We start from the raw sequence: 10,841 nt of genomic DNA on the forward strand, positions 1-10,841 counted from the left end.
TATATAATTTAATAATAAATAATTTGCAACAATTTTGGGCATTCGTGGTTATATAAATAGCTGTAATTAAAAAAAAAAAAGTTTGTATGATGGCTACAATAGCTGTAATTAAAAAAAGATTTGTGGGATGGCTATTGAGGGATCATAGGACGTGGTAAGTTTTGACAAAAAGATATGTCATTAAGTATTTATAGTACATGTATTAGTTTATCACTCATGTACTATAGAAAAATAGTACTAATCTGTTATTTTTTTTTTATTTTTCATTTTTTGTGTATTTTATTGACAGTTTGGTTTTGCTATAACAATATATGACTTGCAGGTGTCGCTCTTGTGGCTGAGCTCTGCATATGATACAGCTCCTGCAGGAAGCAAAAATTGCTTGCTGAACATAGAAAGCCAAGAGGTCTGTATACCTGTCTGTTTATAGATTGTCAATGTTTTTGGCAGATTAATATCAGAACGGTTTGATTATTCCTGTGCTACTGCCTCTTCTTGGCAGAAAAAATCCATTATTTACCAACACAGACAGCTTATTATCTGAGCTAGATTAGTTGCCAAGCACAAAATTTTCAACAAACTACATTCTGAAAGCCAATCTAAATCATGAGCAATACTTAGAACCGTGTGTCATATTCCATTGAACTATCCAGTTTTATTCCATCAACATTACCTCTAGAGCTTCATTTATAAGACTAGCGATAATCAGTTATAGTAGGAAAATCAATGATTTTTAGATAAGAAATTTAGATTGGAAGTCAGGAGGCCATTCTAATCTAAAAATATTAACATGTTATTATCCAATAGCACTGCTTGCAAACGATTTTTTCATGTAAACACTATACCCAGTACAGGCAGTCCCCGGGTTACATACAAGATAGGATCTGTAGGTTTGTTCTTAAGTTGAATTTGTATGTAAGTTGGAACTGTATATTTTATCATTGTAATCCCAGCCAGCCAGAACTTTTTTGGTCTCTGTGACAATTGGATTTTAAAAATGTTTGGTTGTCATAAGAATCAATATTAACACTAAAGCTTCATTACAGACACCTGTGATAACTGTTACAGCTGCTCATTGTAACATTTGCGGCCGCATGTACGTCCCCATAGACGGCAATAGCGGCGTGATCCGGGCCGCACACCACAAAAAGATAGAGCATGCTCTATCTTTCGGCATGCGTGCAGCCGTGCGCCACTATTCTCTATGGAGGGAGGAGGGGGCCATACCGCTGTGTGAATGTACCCTAAAGTACAATAAATTACCAATATCCAGAGGTCCGTTTGTAATTAGGGGTCGTATGTAAGTCGAGTGTTTTTAAGTTGGGGACCACCTGTATAGCCTAGTCGTGTGCATAAGCCCTTGTATGAAAATGTGATAAAGAATTATATATTATAAAAATATGATTATTAATTCAAACATTTGTGTCAGTAGAGGGGGTAGTTTGTCAAGCTCTTTAAATCCTTATACTTATACCCTCCAATTAGGTTCCAGCTTTCTTTACAATAGTACAAAGGATATCATGGGTTAATAGCATTATACATGTTAACTCTTGACTTACCCAGCAGTGACTTCCAGCTGCAATCACAAATTTTACCGGGGAAGTAGCTTTGCACAGTGAATTGCACAGGATCACCAGATAACTCCTGACAAAGAGAGGGAGCTATTCACAACAACTTCTTTCCTAGGCATTGGCAGGGGTGTTGCACATGTAATATTCTGCCGCCCTTACACTGCCTTCACATGCAGGTCATGTGATCATGATTTAAATGCAGATTCTTAAATAGATTTAGGAAGTTTGAAACACTTGATTTCTCATATACTTCTGACTATGCCAACTGAAAGGAAATCTACCATCTGATTCATACCATATAAAACTCTTTGTTCCCTGAAGCAGAATTTGGCCTTGTATTCCTTATGGTCTCCTTTGGTCTCCTTTCCCCAAAAGAGAAGTTTTTAAAAATATGCTATTGAACTGCACATGCTCTAGTCAGCATCACCAGAGCCTCTCCAAGACCTCTGGAGCACTTGCAGTTCATTTGCAAATTTTCACTCATCTTTGGCATTTTGTGTAGATAAATGTATGAGATTTTACTTAAAATAGGGAGTGTTAGAAAGGATATATCAGTCCCTGTCTGGTGGTTCTGCTAGTATAGTGGGGTAGGTTTTGTTAGTTTGTAAGTAAGTGACAGGTTCCCTATAGGGATTCTTAAAGGGGTATTCCCATTTCAACAAGTAATGGATATTGTTTAAATAATGAAAAGTTATACAAATTTCCAGTACACTTTCTATATTAATTCCTCACAGTTTGTTAGATCTCTGCTTGCTGTCATTCTATAGAAAGCTTCATTGTTTATTTCCAGTGGACACAAATCTGACCATGATCACACAGGTGCACGGCTCTTATTACTCTCTGAGATATAGCAAGCCGTGCACCTGTGAGTCCATGGTTAGATTTCTATCCACTGGTAGTAAACTATGAAAATTTCTATAAAATGAAAGCAAGCAGAGATCTAGTAAACCATAAGGAATTGATACAGAATGTATATTGGAAAATTGTATTATGTTTCATCATACAAACAATAAAATTAATTTGCCAAAGTGGGAATACCCCTTTAAGTATTATGGGGAATGTGGTGGGAAGGAGGGGAGTTTTGCTAATTCTTTCATAGGTACCAGCGCACTTGCATACCTGACTTTTATATTGGGCTTTCACAAGCCTCTCCTAAATGAGTAAAGTGACAAACTCAATTTGCAGAAATGTTTCAATTTAAATGCTTTTTCTTGGCAGGTAGACATGTAAAAAGTGTGAGTTGAAATTTCTTCAACTTCTCCATTACTGTGTCTTGGTCGACTAACATTCATCAATCTGCAGCCTGAAATAGTGTCTGCACTTCAGAAAGCAAAACCTCTTAAACATATTTTGTGTTGTCTGTGCTGCAGTATGTGACTCATGGAGATGACTCATTCCTTGTTATTCTGAAGAACAATCACACCAATTTATAGAATGAAAGTACATAGACTATTCCTGCCACACTCTGTAGTTATCACTTGAAAGACAAACATGTATCACCGAGTACTAGTCCATATGGTTTGTCATATGTTCATGGTTAATAAATGATCTTGCTTTTATTTTTTTTCTTTTGAATTACTAAAACTCTGGGGGTGTCCCTAAAATTCGAGAACAGTTTTCATCAATGCCACAGTATGTGGTGCAGTGTTACTCTTCTTTAGAAGAAAAACATACAGTGATGCAGAAAAAAATGATGATTGGTGATTATGACACAATCTTATATTCCGCAGCATAGTAGGACAGGTCTATTCCTCATTTCTTCTACTGTAAGCAGGGTGGCAACGGGGTGACAGACAGGACAGTGAGCCCTAGGCGGAGCCCCCCAAAGCTGCCACCTGCCTGCTTGGCTCACATAACCTAAAGGTGGCATGGGACAACCACAAGGACCGTGAAGACACAGAACAAGACAAACGAATAACACACATGAATCACGAACGGTCCGGGTTACAACAAAATAGCAGGTACAGAAAAGAATGGAGTCCAATAGGGTTAGTTGAAGGTACAATAGCAAAGAATAAATTATTGAGATACTTTAAAGTCACTTTAAGAGGCCGGTGTGGCCATATCAAGTTCAATTACCTGGCAAGGCAAGGTGCTCAGCACTGATAAGGGCCCAGGCTATGGCTTAAAGTGGTTAGGGGACCTTTGGGCTCCTGGATTAGGGTCAATTGCAAAAGCCTCATTAATTTTACTATCTTTTCTTTTGCCAATTTTCTCTTGACTTATTATTTGCTTTGAATTCTTGTCCTGGCTTATTGCTTCTTCATTTTTAGAATCAATGTATAATATGTTGTTGCTACAAGAATAAAGATTATTATTAGCATGCATTGTATGATATTATGCTGTCGTAATTTTTTTATTTTTTATTTAATGAAAAGGCAAGTCTGTTGTCGGTGTTGGACTGCTGGAGACTGCATATTGATCAGAACATTATCCTTGATTTTGACATTGAGGAAAACAATAGAAGATCCATAGTGATACCGAAGAGTTACACCCTCTACCTTATTGACATAAATGAGTGGCATATGAGGCAGGGTTAAGTATGTGCTACTCTAGTTTATACGCATGATGTTTACCACCACAACTGCAATGATAACATATCTCCTCTGTAATCACAATGAGCCCATCACTTTTGTTCTGTCCCTGACCTGCTCACAAGTGTTTTCATACAAATAACATGAATTCATTTTTTTCATTAGCTTAGCAGATTGTTCTTTCCCTCCCACAGGAGCTTTTAGAAGGAAACATTGAACATTCCTCTGGTTAAAATGTGAATGTCAAAGTACTGTCAGTACTATATTATTTCCATTGTTCATATAAGGGGACAAATCTGCAGCTTCCTACTAGGGAAGCATGCTCTGTACTTATTCCTAGCTATTTCTCAAAAGACAAAAGGTTTCTCAAAAAAAAAGATCAGGTGATCTTATTGTATCCTCTCTAAATTTATATCTAGCCTAATGCAGAACTGTTTTCTGAATTGTTCTTGCCAGAGATTATTAGTGTCACAGTGTGGATTTCATTCAAGAGAAGAATATAAGATCAGTGTTGTAATTGGTGACAGTTTATATTTTAACCTGTATAAATCTTGTGTCTTTATATACCGGTTCCATTGTGTTTGAATTTTTTCCTTAAAATATGCAATATTTCAATAACAATAATGTTGTCATTATGTTGTAGTGGTCTTTCATTGTAATAATGTCACAGTAGTGTGTGTATTTTTGCATACCCTGTGTTATATGGTGATGATGGTAAATAGGGCTTTTCTGGAGACTTCCTTCTTCCTCTAGATGACAACTTTTTTCATTGTGCTGCCCAGTGTCTGATGGCTTCTAGTGCCAGTTGGCTGCACACTCCTCAGAATTATTAACCCCTATAGGATGCAGCCACTTTTGACCTTCATGGTTGGTTGGTTTTTTTAACCTCTTGCTGCCAAAAACATTTTTCAACTCCTGACAAGAACCCTTTTTTTTTAAATCTGTGATTATAATTTTGGAACGCTTTAACATATCCAGGGTATTTTGAAATTGTTTTCTTGTGACACATTGTACTTCATGTTAGTTGAAAAGTTTGCCGTTTATTTATGAAAAAAACCTGATATTTGGCAAAAATGTTGAAAAATTCTCGATGCTTGAAATTCAAAATTTACTTTTTGGACAATTTTGTAGGATGTTATGAGGCTTAGAACTTAGGTACAGTTTTTTGAAGGACCTGCTCAGCTTTCAAGTCACTTTGAGAGGCCTAAATTATAGTAAACGTCCATAAATTACCCTATTATAGAAACTACACCACTGAATGTATGTAAAACAACTATTATGAAGTTCGTTAACCCTTTAGTTTTTTTTTTACAGGGGTTAAAAATCAATTTTGAAATTTACAGGGTTTTTTTTGGCTACCGTATACACTCGAATATAAGCCGACCCAAGTATAAGCCAAGGTACCTAATTTTAACACAAAAAACTGGGCAAACCCAGTATAAGTCGAGGGTGGTAAATGCATTGGTCACAGTTACCAGCCAGTATATAGCTCGCCAGCCCCCTGCCTCCTAGTATACAGCCAGCCCCTGCCCCCCAGTACATAGCCGCCCCCTGCCCCCCAGTATATAGCCTGCCAGTCCATATCCCGCAGTATATAGCCTGCCAGTCCATATCCCCCAGTATACAGCTAGCCCCTGCCCCCAGTATACAGCCAGCCCCTGCCCCAGTATATAGCCTGACAGCCCCTGCCCCCCAGTTTATAGCCTTCCCCTGCCCCCAGTATATTGCCGGCCATCCCCTGCCCTCCAATATATAGCCTGCCAGCCTCTACCCCTCCCCAGTATATAGCCTGCCAGCCCCTGCCCTTTGTATGTATAGTATGGATGTATTATTTAAAAAATTTACACATTCTCAATGGATAAAATACCATAACCCTCAACAGTTTGATACCCAATCTCTCCCGAGTGTACCTATACATTATCTTTTTTCTATACATCACTATGATTATTAGATATTTTTACAATTTTACTGAAGAAAAACTAATGTAGAGAAAATCTCATTTGTTTTCATGTCGCCATCTTTTCAGAGACAGGTTTTTTTTAAGGCATTCACTGAGTGGGTCCAATAATGTTTCCAATTTATTGTACAGATTGTTACAGACATAGCAAAACTAAATATATGTTTAGGTAAAGAGGACAATCGGGGGCACTATTGAAGGTACTCCTGCACAGTCAGTACCACAGAGGCTCGATATATGAGTCGGGAGGAGACAGAAACCGTTTGCTTATGGACTTCGGTGTGGTGCTCTAACTATAACGATAAGTCGTGTACACAGGCTTCAAAATATAGAAGGAGAAAAAGTTGGCACTCACCGCCTCTTGTAAAATCCTTTTCTTTATTAGTCTATTAAAAACTTGGCATACACAACAGGGGAGGGTAACAAAAGTGGATGCGTTCTTATATCAGGGACGAATCATTTCGCGCCTTGTTTAGCGCTTCATCTTGCCTGACTCTCCAGGCGTCCTCATCTGCCTTTTAAACGAGGGCGCCAGGAGACTCCACTGCGTGTGCAGCCACACCTACAATTTAAAGACAACACGTTGGCTAAAAACAATCTAAGGAGGGGAAGTCAAACTTTAGTCCCACCTTAACATGGCAACGTGGAGCGTGAGGAATAGCAGAGAGGTATGAGCAGACTTGAAAGAAAACTTAAGACTACTGATCTGGCCAATCAGGTAAGTGCGGCCATGGGGGCGGGTCGTACAGGAAAGAACATGCTTGTCTACTATGACATCAACCGTCACGTAAATACGGGCGAACTTGAAGGAGAACCGCTTACTATTAAACTGGTAAAATTGAAAAGAAGATAGCATTTTTTTGTATAAATATAGGCCGGGCTATTCTTAATAGGGACGAGCATGGCCAAAAATGGCAAGCATAGGTTGGTTATGACAGAACGGAACATTTAACATTCAGGGTACAGACATACGCAGGGCATACAGGGCACATTTTTTTCCTCAAGTATTAATCGACATCAATTCATCAGGTTGATTCATGTACATAGAAGAGGCAAAAAGCATTAATATAGCAAGGTAAAGATGTTAGCATAGAGGATGATGCTACTATAAAAAAAAACTCATATCGTTTCTATCATTGAGCCCGATGCGCCTAGTGCCTCTGTTCGTATAATCCACTGCACTTCTTTTTTAAGCAATAACTTATGTCTGTCGCCCCTGTGCATGGGTATCGGAACCTGCTCAATGCCTACAAATGTGAGTATGCTCGTGTCACCATCATGAACTGTATTGACATGTTCTATAAGACGAGGGGCACCCTTGCCAGTTTTCACCGTGTAGACATAGCCCTAAATTGTATTCCCTATATAAAATCGCCCACAAGGGCAGAATATAACATAGACAACATAGCATGAGTGGCATGTGATAAATTGCCTGACCTTATGTTCCCAGCCACCGATTTTTAGAATTTTGTCAAAATCCAAGTTCAAATATCGACTGTCTACTCTAAACCCTGAAAGATGACCAATCAATGGCAATAGTATTCATGTATAGTGTTTCCAAGTATCTTTTATTCCACTCTTCATAGCAATTCAGAAAGGCAAGAAAAAGTGGAAGATCTGCAATATGAACTTTTGTCAGATATTGTCAATAGTAAATTTTGGAGAATATTTTTATGTTTTAGCATCACATGGTCACCAGAATAATAGCATCCAAAAATGAACCATTGACAAAATGCAATTTGAAATACCCACTTTCGACTTGAGGCCTTGACACATGCCCTACAACAGGCAAAAGTTGCCATGTATGGTATTTCGATATCTAGTACAAGTAGCTGAATTAGTGTTACATCAGATCTTGCAATCTTTGCGCCCAAAAGAATCACTAAACATTGACTTGGGTGAATATTTTAATTTTTTTACACTGCCTATTCAGAAAAGTAAGAAAAGTGCCATCTCTGCAATATATGACTTATTGGGAAGTGTAGGGGGGGTTGACTTTTGTCAATAGTAAATCGTCAAAAGCATCTGAAATTACAGTTAAGCTTCAACACAAAAAGTTACAGCTTTTTCTTTTTCAGGCTCATGTTCTGTGTTTGTATGCTGAGTTCACAACATTTAGGTTCTGTCAGATGAAAACTAATTTTTAAAATTGATTCATATTATTCACAATATTCTGCTTTATATTTTTTCATATTAGTTTTACCTTATTAACCCGTTCACGACCCGTGACATAATAGCGCGTCACGGGTCGGCCGCGGGTGCATGGAGAGGGCTCACGCGCTGAGCCCTCTCCATAGCCAGTAAGTCATAGCTGCATATTGCAGCAAAGGCTTACCGGTAATACCCGGGTGTTACACCGGGTGTTTTCCCGCTGATCGCCGCCGGTAAAGCTGCCGGCGGCTGCAAAAGGATGGCCGCGCATGGGCGCCGCCATTTTTTCGAGGATCGCCGCTCCCCGTGACGTCATCGGGGAGCGGCGATCCGTCGCCATGGTAGCCCCGGGTCTCACGAAGACCCGAGGCTACTTCGGGTTAACCCATGCATTACGATGTGCTATCAGCACATTGTAATGTATGAGTAGTAAAATACACATATACTGCCATACTGTAGTATGGCAGTATATGATAGGATCGTACAGACAACCTATGGTTAAAGTACCCTAGGGAGTATGAAAAATAGTAAAAATAAAAATAAAAAAAAAGTTAAAAGAAAGAACGAAAAAACCCTAAAAACTCAAATCACCCCCTTTCCCTAGAACTGATATAAATATAAATAAACAGTAAAAATCATGAACACATTAGGTATCGCCGCGTCCGAAAATGCCCGATCTATCAAAATATGATAACGTTTTTTCACTGCGTTTAATCCCGTAACAGAAAATTGCCCAAAGTCGAGAATGGCACTTTTTTGTCATTTAAAAAAAAAAAATTCTATAAAAAGTGATCACAAGGTCTAACTGTCCTAAAATTGATAACATTGTAAACGTCATCAAAATCTGCAAAAAACTACACCCCCCACAGCTCCGTACACCAAAGAATAAAAAAGTTATAAGCGCCAGAAGATGGCAAAATCCCCCCCAAAAGTTTTGTACAGGAGGTTTTAATTTTTTTAAATGTATGAGAACATTATAAAACCTATATAAATTTGGTATCCCCGTAATCGCACTGACCCAAAGAATAAAGTGGACATGTCATTTGGGGCGCACAGTGAAATCCGTAAGATCCAAGCCCACAAGAAAACAGCACAAATGCAGTTTTTTTCCAATTTCACTGCATTTGGAATTTTTTTCCCCTTTCCCAGTGCATGGCATGGAATAATAAATACCATCTCTATGAAGTGTAATTTGTTACGCAGAAAACAAGTTGTCACACAGCTCTGGACATGGAAAAATAAAAAAGTTATGGATTTTTGATCATGGGGAGTGAAAAATGAAAAGGAAAAAACAAAAAAGGGCAAGGTCCTGAAAGGGTTAAGCACATGATGTATTACATGTTGCTGCTTATTGGGGGGCAGTGACTGGTTGGCCTGCAGTCTCTCTTAGACTCAAAGGCCTCCCATTCAGCCTGATCCATAAACATCTCCCAGAAGTGGGGTCCCAGCAGTCAGATACTGATGTATTAGCTTGTTATACGCTATCCTGTGAATAGGGGATAACTTAAAAATGCTTGTGATCAGCACAACCCCCTCCCCATTCTAGTTGCATGTGTTTAAATGCACAAAAGCGGAAAGACATAATCAAGCAGATAAAAAAAAATTATTAACAGGTTTGAGCTGCAAAATCGGGCACTGTTTTCACTTTTCTTTTTCTGTGTATGGAGCTGTGGAAGGGCTTGTTTTCTGTGTAACAAATTGTACTTCGTAATGACTGTATTAAATGTTCCATGCCGAGTATTGGGAAACAGGGAAAAAATTCAAATGCAGTCAAACAACATGAGTGTTAATGGTGTACCCAGCTTGTGTGCAGAGGGTTCATCCTGTGACCCTTCTCATACTCCTTAAACTGACTTGTGACACACTTATACGTTACAGGTTAAGGGGTTAAAAATTCCCTCTTTTGCTTGTATTCTTAAGTAATATCCTATCTTTTGCCCCCATTCTTCATTAATGCCCACTTATGTTATGGCCCGGCCCCCTCTCATTATGTCCCCACTAATTATGCCCCTGCACATTATGTCCCCCCTTATTACGCTCCAGCTCATTATGTTCCCCTCATTTTGCTTCCACTCATTATGTCCCCCTCATTACCCCCCCTCATTTGCTCCTGATCATTATGCCTCCCCTCCCCTCTATATGTCACTCACATTATTTTTTGCCCACTCATTATATCTTTCTCATTAAACTCCAGCTTATTATGTCCCCGCTCTTCATGTCCCCTTAATTTTTCCCTTGTTCATTATGCTCCCCTTATTATGTCCCTGTCATTATTTCCCTCTTATTTTGCCCTCTCTCATTATGTCCCCCTCATTTTTCCCCCTCTCATTATGCCCCCCTCATTGTGCTCCCTCTCATTATGTCCCCCTCATATTATGCCCCCCTCATTATGCCCCTCTCATTATGCCACCACTCATTTTTTCCCCCTCATTATGTTCCTCTCATTGTGCTCCCGCTCATCGTGCCCCGCTCAATTTGCCCCTCTCATTATGCCAACTGTCATTATGCCCGCTGTCATTATGTCCCCCTCATTATTCCACCACTCATTATGTCCCCCTCATTATTCCACCGCTCATTATGTCCCCCTCTTTTTGCGTTGTACAGGTTTAAAAATAAAAAAAACCTATA

This window comes from Engystomops pustulosus, chromosome 1 (assembly GCF_040894005.1).
Source record: "Engystomops pustulosus chromosome 1, aEngPut4.maternal, whole genome shotgun sequence".
NCBI classification, from domain to species: Eukaryota; Metazoa; Chordata; class Amphibia; order Anura; family Leptodactylidae; genus Engystomops; species Engystomops pustulosus.